Here is an 11,408-nt window from a genome sequence, read left to right on the forward strand (position 1 = left end):
GCAAATGCTCTTGCTATATATACAGCACTTCGCAGTTTTCGCCAAAATCCATCTGTTTCTTCTCGCCCCGACGCCTTCTGCTCCTCGTTGCCGTCGCCGCCGAGCCCTACCCCGACGCCGTCAGGCTGGTCCACCTCGCCGTCGCCGCCGCCGAGCCACTGCCCCGACACCGTCGCCGCGCCCGCCGCCCCTGCCGGCCCCGACACCATCGCCATCGCCGCGCGCGCCGCCCCTGCCCCGACCCCGTCGTCGTCGCCGCGCGCGCCGCCCCTTCCCCAACCCCGTCGCTGTCGCCCCGACCACACGCCGCCACCTTCGGTCCGGCCACCGGCGCCCTTTCCTCTTATTTTTTTCATTATTATAAAATGTGCATATATGTATATGTTCTCTGTGTATATATGTTCATATATGCAAAAGTTAGATTTTAGAAAAACTTTATATATGCAAAAGTTTATATATGCAAAAATTTATACATATATGCAAGTATATATGTATTTTATATATGCAAAAATTTATATATCTAGCTAGGAAGAAGGAAGAAAGGAAGAAGAAGAAAAACTTATATATGAGAAATGTATGTATGTATATATGAGAAATGTATGTATGTATAGATGTATGTATGTGGATACATGAGGGGGGTCGATATACCCCCTCTCCGATAGCATTTTTGTGCATTTTAGGTTAGTGTATATATATGTTGATGTATATATGCAAAAGATAGATTTTTAGAAAAAATACTATTTTTTCTGTTGATGATATGATGATGTTTTTTTTCATATATGCATTTTTTCATATATGTATTAATTTTTTTTAAGTTGTTAGTAGATATCGATTTTAGGTTAGTGCATTTTATCACTGATTTTAGGTTAGTTGATCGATTTAGTGCATTTTATGTTTGGTGCATTTTAGGTTAGTGCATTTTATGTTAGTGGAGAGGAAAAAGTAAAATAAGGAAAAGGAAAATAAGTAGAGAAAGAAGGAGAAGAAGAAGGAGAAGACGAGGAGAGGAAGAAGAGGAAGAAGAAGAAAAAAAGAGGAGAAGAAGAAGGAATAGAGGAGCTTCTTCTCCTTTTTTTCTCCTCTTTTTTTCTTCTTCTTCTTAATTGTTATCGGGAACGAGGGTGTCGAGGATCACCGAGGGGTCGAGGGTCGGGAACTAGGGTAGAGGGTCGATAGTCGTTAAGGGGTCAAGGGTCGAGGGTTCGAGGGTTCTATAGGGTCGAGGGTCGAGGGTTCCAGGGTCGTCTAGGGGTCGAGGGTTCCAGGGTCGTCGAGGGTTCGAGGGGTCGAGAGAGGTTTCCTAGTGTCAAAGTATTGAAGAAATCCATGGCTTCATCATTAGCCGGAAGTAACCAAGGCATGACGAAGTCCTCCAAAATTATTTTGGAATGGTGTCCCGGATAGGATAATTTGCCTTTTTGTATGAATTTCAGCAAAGGCCTTCCAAATAACGATATTTGGAAGGTTCTTGCTGAACTTTGTATCAAAAAGCGAATTATCCTATCTAGGACTCCGTTCCAAAATAACTTTGGAGAGCTTCATACCATCATGCACATGTTACTTTCGCCTAATGATGAAGACATGGTTTTGTTGAATCCTTTGACACTACGCAACCTCCCGACCCCTCGGCGATCCTCTCGAACATGAGAGGAAGCAGAGGATCGCCGAGGGGTCGAGGGTTCCAGGGTCGTCGAGGGTTCGAGGGGTCGAGGATCGCCGAGGGGTCGAGAGAGGTTTCCTAGTGTCAAAGTATTGAAGAAATCCATGGCTTCATCATTTGCCAGAAGTAACCAGGGCATGATGAAGTCCTCCAAAATTATTTTGGAATGGTGTCCCGGATAGGATAATTTGCCTTCTTGTATGAATTTCAGCAAAGGCCTTCCAAATAACGATATTTGGAAGGTTCTTGCTGAACTTTGTACCAAAAAGCAAATTATCCTATCTAGGACTCCGTTCCAAAATAACTTTGGAGAGCTTCATACCATCATGCACATGTTACTTTCGCCTAATGATGAAGACATGGTTTTGTTGAATCCTTTGACACTAGGCAACCTCCCGACCCCTCGGCGATGCTCTCGAACATGAGAGGAAGAAGAGGATAAAAAAGAAGAGGAAGAAGAAAAAAAAGAGAAGAAAGAATAGAGGAGTTCTTCTCCTCTATTCTTTCTTCTCCTCTTTTTTTTCTTCTTCTTCCTCTTTTTTATCGGGAACGAGGGTCGTCGAGGGACACAGATGTAGTGTCGTCGTTGTCGATATATACCCCCTCCCGATAGCTTACTATGATTAGGTAGCTAGTTCTACATTTGGCACTAATATATCCATTTGTCATGTTTGAATAATAATTGCCATGTTGTAAATATTTGTAGAAACTATGGACACTGCGCTAGACGAAGCAAAAGAAGCGTTGTTGAGGGACATAATCGCAGAAGGAAGTGATGCCGTCTCGTTGTTTCTCAACGAAACCGATGGTCTGGAAGGAGAGGGTGAACAAGCTGGCTACGGTGACCTAATGCCGGTGCAAGAAGAAGAACATGAGGACGGCTCCGGTGACCCAATGCTGGTGCAAGAAGGAGACCGTGATGACGGCTCCGGTGACCGAACCGAGTCCGGCCAGGTATATATATTAGTTAAGCCTGTGCTGACTAGCTGATTGATGCATTCAATGTTTTGGTATGTACACATATTAATTAAGTCTTTGTTCTTTTTTCTAGCCCTTCGGATCGAGCACAACTTCGGTAAAGAGACGAGGCCCGAAGAAAAAGTTGAGCTCGGATGAAAAGTATGAGATCATAGCAATCGCGCCCGATGGCCAACCGATTGAACCCCTCCGGACAAAGAGCGCATTTGTTGCTCAGTGTGGGGTTCTGGTTAGGGACAAGATCCCGATAAGCATCCAGCAATGGTTTAAGCCAGCTACAGAAGACCCTGAGGTGTCTTATGTCAATGATATGCAGAAAAATGATCTTTGGACTGAGCTGAAGTCAAATTTCACCCAACCGCCAGAGGATAATCCAGAGAACCCAGTTAAAGAGAAATTAATCAAGTCTTTTCCTCTTAAGAGGATGGCAGAACTATTCAGGAGGTGGAAGAAAGAGCTGAATAAGTTTGTCGAAAATAATGAGACACCAGAATTCAAGGGAAGATATGAGAAGATCAGAGATCACTGGCCTGCATTTGTGGCCCACAAGACATCGGAAAAGAGTAAGAAGATGTCAGCGACAAACAAGCAAAATGCTGCGAAGAAGATGCTTCACCATCGCACGGGGTCAGGTGGCTACCTCTTAGCCCGGCCTAAGTGCGCCAAGACTGAGAATGATCTGGTTGATAAAGGGATCGAACCAGAGACAATTAGCTGGCTAGACCGTTGCCGGACTTGGTTCTTCGGGGCTGGCGGAACCTTGGACCCAGTAACAGGGAAGTGCATTTGGACGAAGGATCAAATGGACATACCAGTCAGGAAGCTTAAGCAGTATATCGAAGCAGCGCAGCAAGGGAAGTTCTTTCCAGACAGAGAGAACGATGAGCTCACAATGGCCCTCGGGAATCCTGAGCACCCTGGACGGACACGAGGCACGCCAGGCTCCATTTTGTGGAAGGTTGGGTTTCCAGACGCAGGCGGTTACAAATCCCATGAGAGGAGGAAAAAAGTGCAGCAGACCCAAATGCAGGCGCTGCAAGCAAGGGTAGACACGATAGAGGAACGAGAAGCAAATCGCAGCAAACGTACTGCCGAAGCCTCCCCCGAAGCTACCCCGCCATCTCAGCGCAGAAGCAGCGTGGCTTCCACCGAGCTGCTTCAGCCGGAGCATGCCTTGATGGCTCCTGCTAGCTATCCCGTGGATGCTATCACGGAGTCTCAAAATTGCCACCTTATGACACAATGGATGAATTTGAATGTCAAGGCGGCTATTGGCTCTGTTTATCCTACTGAACCCGGCGCAACTTTTCACTGCCGGCCGATTCCAGAAGGATATGCTAGGGTGATGGTGGATGAAATAACGGAGGGATTTGAGGACCTCCAGCTTGACCACCCTACCGGTGAAGGGGAGACTCTGCTGGGGTCTACTCTGAAGACTCCATGCCTATGGCGGAAGGAGCTCATCAACCTTCCGAACTAGACGCCTCCGCCTCCTCCTCCGGCGAGTCAGGGCACTCCGCCTGTTGGGGAACATAGTAATTTCAAAAAAAATCCTACGCACACGCAAGATCATGGTGATGCATAGCAACGAGAGGGGGAGAGTGTGATCTACGTACCCTTGTAGATCGACAACGGAAGCGTTAACTTGGTTGATGTAGTCGTACGTCTCCACGGCCCGACCGATCAAGCACCGAAACTACGGCACCTCCGAGTTCTAGTACACGTTCAGCTCGATGACGATCCCCGGACTCCGATCCAGCAAAGTGTCGGGGAAGAGTTTCGTCAGCACGACGGCGTGGTGACGATCTTGATGTACTACCATCGCAGGGCTTCGCCTAAGCACCGCTACAATATTTTCAACGACTATGGTGGGAGGGGGCACCGCACACGGCTAAGAATATGATCACATGGATCAACTTGTTTCTCTAGGGGGTGCCCCTGCCTCCGTATATAAAGGTTCAAGGGAGGGGGGGCGGCCGGCCAGGAGAGGCGCGCCAGGAGGAGTCCTACTCCTTCTGGGAGTAGGACTCCCCCCCTTTCCTAATTGGAATAGGATTCGCGAGGTGGGAAAAGAGAGAGAGAGAAGGAGGGGGGCGCCGGCCCCCTCTCTCCTTGTCCTATTCGGACTAGGGGAGGGGCGCGCGGCCCAGCCTTGTCTGCCTCTCCTCTTCTTCCACTAAGGCCCATTAAGGCCCATATAGCTCCCGGGGGTTTCCGGTAACCTCCCGGTACTCTGGTAAAATCCCGATTTCACCCGAAACACTTCCGATATCCAAACATAGGCTTCCAATATATCAATCTTTATGTCTCGACCATTTCGAGACTCCTCGTCATGTCCGTGATCACATCCGGGACTCCGAACAACCTTCGGTACGTCAAAATGCATAAACTCATAATATAACTATCATCGTAACCTTAAGCGTGCGGACCCTACGGGTTCGAGAACAATGTAGACATGACCAAGACACATCTCCGGTAAATAACCAATAGCGAAACCTGGATGCTCATATTGGCTCCTACATATTCTACGAAGATCTTTTATCGGTCAGATCGCATAACAACATACGTTGTTCCCTTTGTCATCGGTATGTTACTTGCCTGAGATCTGATCGTCGGTATCCTATACCTAGTTCAATCTCGTTACCGGCAAGTCTCTTTACTCGTTCTGTAATACATCATCCCACAACTAACTCATTAGTCGCAATGCTTGCAAGGCTTAAGTGATGTGTATTACCGAGAGGGCCCAGAGATACCTCTCCGACAATCGGAGTGACAAATCCTAATCTCGAAATACGCCAACCCAACATGTACCTTTGGAGACACCTGTAGAGCTCCTTTATAATCACCCAGTTATGTTGTGACGTGTGGTAGCACACAAAGTGTTCCTCTAGCAAACGGGAGTTGCATAATCTCATAGTCATAGGAACATGTATAAGTCATGAAGAAAGCAATAGCAACATACTAAACGATCGGGTGCTAAGCTAATGGAATGGGTCATGTCAATCAGATCATTCAACTAATGATGTGATCCCGTTAATCAAATAACAACTCTTTGTCCATGGTTAGGAAACATAACCATCTTTGATTAACGAGCTAGTCAAGTAGAGGCATACTAGTGACACTCTGTTTGTCTATGTATTCACACATGTATTATGTTTCCGGTTAATACAATTCTAGCATGAATAATAAACTTTTATCATCATATAAGGAAATAAATAATAACTTTATTATTGCCTCTAGGGCATATTTCCTTCAGTCTCCCACTTGCACTAGAGTCAATAATCTAGATTACACAGTAATGATTCTAACACCCATGGAGCCTTGGTGCTGATCATGTTTTGCTCGTGGAAGAGGCTTAGTCAACGGGTCTGCAACATTCAGATCCGTATGTATCTTGCAAATCTCTATGTCTCCCATCTAGACTAGATCCCAGATGGAATTGAAGCGTCTCTTGATGTGCTTGGTTCTCTTGTGAAATCTGGATTCCTTCACCAAGGCAATTGCACCAGTATTGTCACAAAAGATTTTCATTGGACCCGATGCACTAGGTATGACACCTAGATCGGATATGAACTCCTTCATCCAGACTCCTTCATTTGCTGCTTCCGAAGCAGCTATGTATTCCGCTTCACACGTAGATCCTGCCACGACGCTTTGTTTAGAACTGCACCAACTGACAGCTCCACCGTTTAATGTAAACACGTATCCGGTTTGCGATTTGGAATCGTCCGGATCAGTGTCAAAGCTTGCATCAACGTAACCATTTCCGATGAGCTCTTTGTCACCTCCATATACGAGAAACATATTCTTAGTCCTTTTCAGGTACTTCAGGATGTTCTTGACCGCTATCCAGTGATCCACTCCTGGATTACATTGGTACCTCCCTGCTAGACTTATAGCAAGGCACACATCAGGTCTGGTACACAACATTGCATACATGATAGAGCCTATGGCTGAAGCATAGGGAACATCTTTCATTTTCTCTCTATCTTCTGCAGTGGTCGGGCATTGAGTCTGACTCAACTTCACACCTTGTAACACAGGCAAGAACCCTTTCTTTGCTTGATCCATTTTGAAGTTTTTCAAAATCTTGTCAAGGTATGTGCTTTGTGAAAGTCCAATTAAACGTCTTGATCTATCTCTATAGATCTTTATGCCTAATATGTAAGCAGCTTCACCGAGGTCTTTCATTGAAAAACTCTTATTCAAGTATCCCTTTATGCTATCCAGAAATTCTATATCATTTCCGATCTGTAATATGTCATCCACATATAATATCAGAAATGCTACAGAGCTCCCACTCACTTTCTTGTAAATACAGGCTTCTCCAAAAGTCTGTATAAAACCAAATGCTTTGATCACACTATCAAAGCGTTTATTCCAACTCCGAGAGGCTTGCACCAGTCCATAAATGGATCACTGGAGCTTGCACACTTTGTTAGCTCCCTTTGGATCGACAAAACCTTCCAGTTGCATCATATAAATCTCTTCTTCCAGAAATCCATTCAGGAATGCAGTTTTGACATCCATCTGCCAAATTTCATAATCATAAAATGAGGCAATTGCTAACATGATTCGGACAGACTTAAGCATCGCTACGGGTGAGAAGATCTCATCGTAGTCAACCCCTTGAACTTGCCGAAACCCTTTTGCGACAAGTCGAGCTTTGTAGACAGTAATATTACCGTCGGCGTCAGTCTTCTTCTAGAAGATCCATTTATTCTCAATTGCTTGCCGATCATTGGGCAAGTCAACCAAAGTCCACACTTTGTTCTCATACATGGATCCCATCTCAGATTTCATGGCTTCAAGCCATTTTGCGGAATCTGGGCTCACCATCGCTTCTTCATAGTTCGTAGGTTCATCATGATCTAGTAGCATGACTTCCAGAACTGGATTACCGTACCACTCTGGCGCGGATCTCACTCTGGTTGATCTACGAGGTTCAGTAGTATCTTGTTCCGAAGTTTCATGATCATTATCATTAGCTTCCTCACTATTTGGTGTAGGTGTCACAGAAACAGTTTTCTGTGATGCACTACTTTCCAATAAGGGAGCAGGTATAGTTACCTCGTCAAGTTCTACTTTCCTCCCACTCACTTCTTTCGAGAGAAACTCCTTCTCTAGAAAGTTTCCGAACTTAGAAACAAAAGTCTTGCCTTCGGATCTGTGATAGAAGGTATATCCAATAGTCTCCTTTGGATATCCTATGAAGACACATTTCTCCGATTTGGGTTCGAGCTTATCAGGTTGAAGCTTTTTCACATAAGCATCGCAGCGCCAAACTTTCAGAAATGACAACTTTGGTTTCTTGCCAAACCATAGTTCATAAGGCGTCGTCTCAACGGATTTTGATGGTGCCCTATTTAACGTGAATGCGGCCGTCTCCAAAGCATAACCCCAAAACGATAGCGGTAAATCAGTAAGAGACATCATAGATCGCACCATATCTAGTAAAGTACGATTACGACGTTCGGACACACCATTACGCTGTGGTGTTCCGGGTGGCGTGAGCTGCGAAACTATTCCGCATTGTTTCAAATGTTCACCAAACTCGTAACTCAAATATTCTCCTCCACGATCAGATCGTAGAAACTTTATTTTCTTGTTACGATGATTTTCAACTTCACTCTGAAATTCTTTGAACTTTTCAAATGTTTTAGACTTATGTTTCATTAAGTAGATATACCCATATCTGCTTAAGTCATCTGTGAAGGTGAGAAAATAACGATATCCGCCACGAGCCTCAATATTCATCGGACCACATACATCCGTATGTATGATTTCCAACAAATCTGTTGCTCTCTCCATAGTACCGGAGAACGGTGTTTTAGTCATCTTGCCCATGAGGCACGGTTCGCAAGTACCAAGTGATTCATAATCAAGTGGTTCCAAAAGTCCATCAGTATGGAGTTTCTTCATGCGCTTTACACCGATATGACCTAAACGGCAGTGCCACAAATAAGTTGCACTATCATTATCAACTGTGCATCTTTTGGCTTCAACATTATGAATATGTGTGTTACTACTATGGAGATTCAATAAGAATAGACCACTCTTCAAGGGTGCATGACCATAAAAGATATTACTCATATAAATAGAACAACCGTTATTCTCTGATTTAAATGAATAACCGTCTCGCATCAAACAAGATCCAGATATAATGTTCATGCTTAACGCTGGCACCAAATAACAATTATTTAGGTCTAATATTAATCCCGTAGGTAGATGTAGAGGTAGCGTGCCGACCGCGATCACATCGACTTTGGAACCGTTTCCCACGCGCATTGTCACCTCGTCCTTAGCCAATCTTCGCTTAATTCGTAGTCCCTGTTTCGAGTTGCAAATATTAGCAACAGAACCAGTATCAAATACCCAGGTGCTACTGCGAGCATTAGTAAGGTACACATCAATAACATGTATATCACATATACCTTCGTTCACCTTGCCATCCTTCTTATCCGCCAAATACTTGGGGCAGTTCCGCTTCCAGTGACCAGTCTGCTTGCAGTAGAAGCACTCAGTTTCAGGCTTAGGTCCAGACTTGGGTTTCTTCTCTTGAGCAGCAACTTGCTTGTTGTTCTTCTTGAAGTTCCCCTTCTTCTCCCCTTTGCCCTTTTTCTTGAAACTAGTGGTCTTGTTGACCATCAACACTTGATGCTCCTTCTTGATTTCTACTTCCGCAGCTTTCAGCATTGCGAAGAGCTCGGGAATAGTCTTATTCATCCCTTGCATATTATAGTTCATCACGAAGCTCTTGTAGCTTGGTGGCAGTGATTGGAGAATTCTGTCAATGACGCAATCATATGGAAGATTAACTCCCATCTGAATCAAGTGATTATTATACCCAGACATTTTGAGTATATGCTCACTGACAGAACTATTCTCCTCCATCTTGCAGCTATAGAACTTATTGGAGACTTCATATCTCTCAATCCGGGCATTTGCTTGAAATATTAACTTCAACTCTTGGAACATCTCATATGCTCCATGACGTTCAAAACGTCATTGAAGTCCCGGTTCTAAGCCGTAAAGCATGGCACACTGAACTATCGAGTAGTCATCAGCTTTGCTCTGCCAGACGTTCACAACATCTGGTGTTGCTCCAGCAGCAGGCCTGGCACCCAGCGGTGCTTCCAGGACGTAATTCTTCTGTGCAGCAATGAGGATAATCCTCAAGTTACGGACTCAGTCCGTGTAATTGCTACCATCATCTTTCAACTTTGCTTTCTCAAGGAACGCATTAAAATTCAACGGAACAACAGCACGGGCCATTTATCTACAATCATACATAAACAAGCAAGATATTATCAGGTACTAAGTTCATGATAAATTTAGGTTCAATTAATCATATTACTTAAAGAACTCCCACTTAGATAGACATCCCTCTAATCCTCTAAGTGATTACGTGATCCAAATCAACTAAACCATGTCCGATCATCATGTGAGATGGAGTAGTTTCATTCGTGAACATCACTATGTCGATCATATCTACTATATGATTCACGCTCGACCTTTCGGTCTCCGTGTTCCGAGGCCATATCTGTATATGCTTGGCTCGTTAAGTATAACCTGAGTATTCCGCGTGTGCAACTGTTTTGCACCTGTTGTATTTGAACGTAGAGCCTATCACACCCGATCATCACGTGGTGTCTCAGCACGAAGAACTTTCGCAACAGTGCATACTCAGGGAGAACACTCCTTGATAATTTAGTGAGAGATCATCTTATAATGCTACCGTCCATCAAAGCAAGATAAGATGCATAAAAGATAAACATCACATGCAATCAATATAAGTGATATGATATGGCCATCATCATCCTGAGCTGGAGTAAGTAGATCGAGAGGTTGTTCCGCCCCTTGTCCCCGAAGATGGGTAATATGTTCTCATACAATGTTGCTCCAACTATTTTCTAGAGGGCTTAGCTGGTGAGCGATCCCAGTCCGCGGCAGAGAACAAGACAGCAAGCGAGCATACCTTTGTTCGCTTCTTTTCCACCAAGCACAGAAGTTTAAGGAGAACTATAGGTCGGTGGCTACCTAAGGAAACTCCGATTCGATCCCCCCCCCCCCCGGCTGGGAGGCATCTACCTCATCCCGATCACAAGGAGAGGTTCACCATGATGGGGGTCAGGTACTTTAATTCTTTGCGTTCTGGAAAGAATGAAATGCATAGGGGACCATCCTCTTTTTTGCGGCATGCTCTCTGATTTACGGATTCGCAGGGGCCGAGGGCCAACCTTAGTTGACTGACAATTACAAAGGCTTGCGAAACAAAGTAGCGCCTTTGAAATGGAATCTTAATTAACTATCAGTGGTGCGAAGCAGCTTAGCCCCGGGGAGCTAAAGGTTATACCTTTCTAAGCGAACTGTGGTTCTTCTATGTAGGGTATTCCTCCTTTACTCTCTTAATTAGCATTGAGCTAAGTGACTTTGTGTAGCGTAGTAGAATGAAGGCTACGTACACACCGACACTCTCTTATCCCTAAGCCTCTTCGCTAACTCGCTCGCCTACAAAAATGAGTAGGCGAGGCTAGGCAAACTCAACCGCTGACTTTGACTGTACTGTAGTAGACTTTATAGCCTTTTATTTTAGAACCCTTTCTCATGTTCTTTCATCCATCAAGGAGGCGAACCGTTAGGTCCTTAGTAGCATTGACAAAGAAGAAGAGCCGGTGAAAACAAAAGAAAGCTAGAATTTCCAATAGTGAGACCATCTTGACAAGCTACCTTTCCTCTTGATATGAGGTGTGAAGAGAAACAACTCTTT

The 11,408-nt window shown here is 44.6% G+C and overlaps 1 pseudogene; it reads left to right on the forward strand.

Moving 5' to 3' along the window:
* Positions 1-10,762, forward strand: part of LOC119283916 — a 166,534-nt pseudogene extending 155,772 nt beyond the window's left edge.
* Positions 10,763-11,408: the final 646 nt, after the last annotated feature.

Source organism: Triticum dicoccoides, chromosome 4A, assembly GCF_002162155.2.
Source record: "Triticum dicoccoides isolate Atlit2015 ecotype Zavitan chromosome 4A, WEW_v2.0, whole genome shotgun sequence".
NCBI lineage: Eukaryota > Viridiplantae > Streptophyta > Magnoliopsida > Poales > Poaceae > Triticum > Triticum dicoccoides.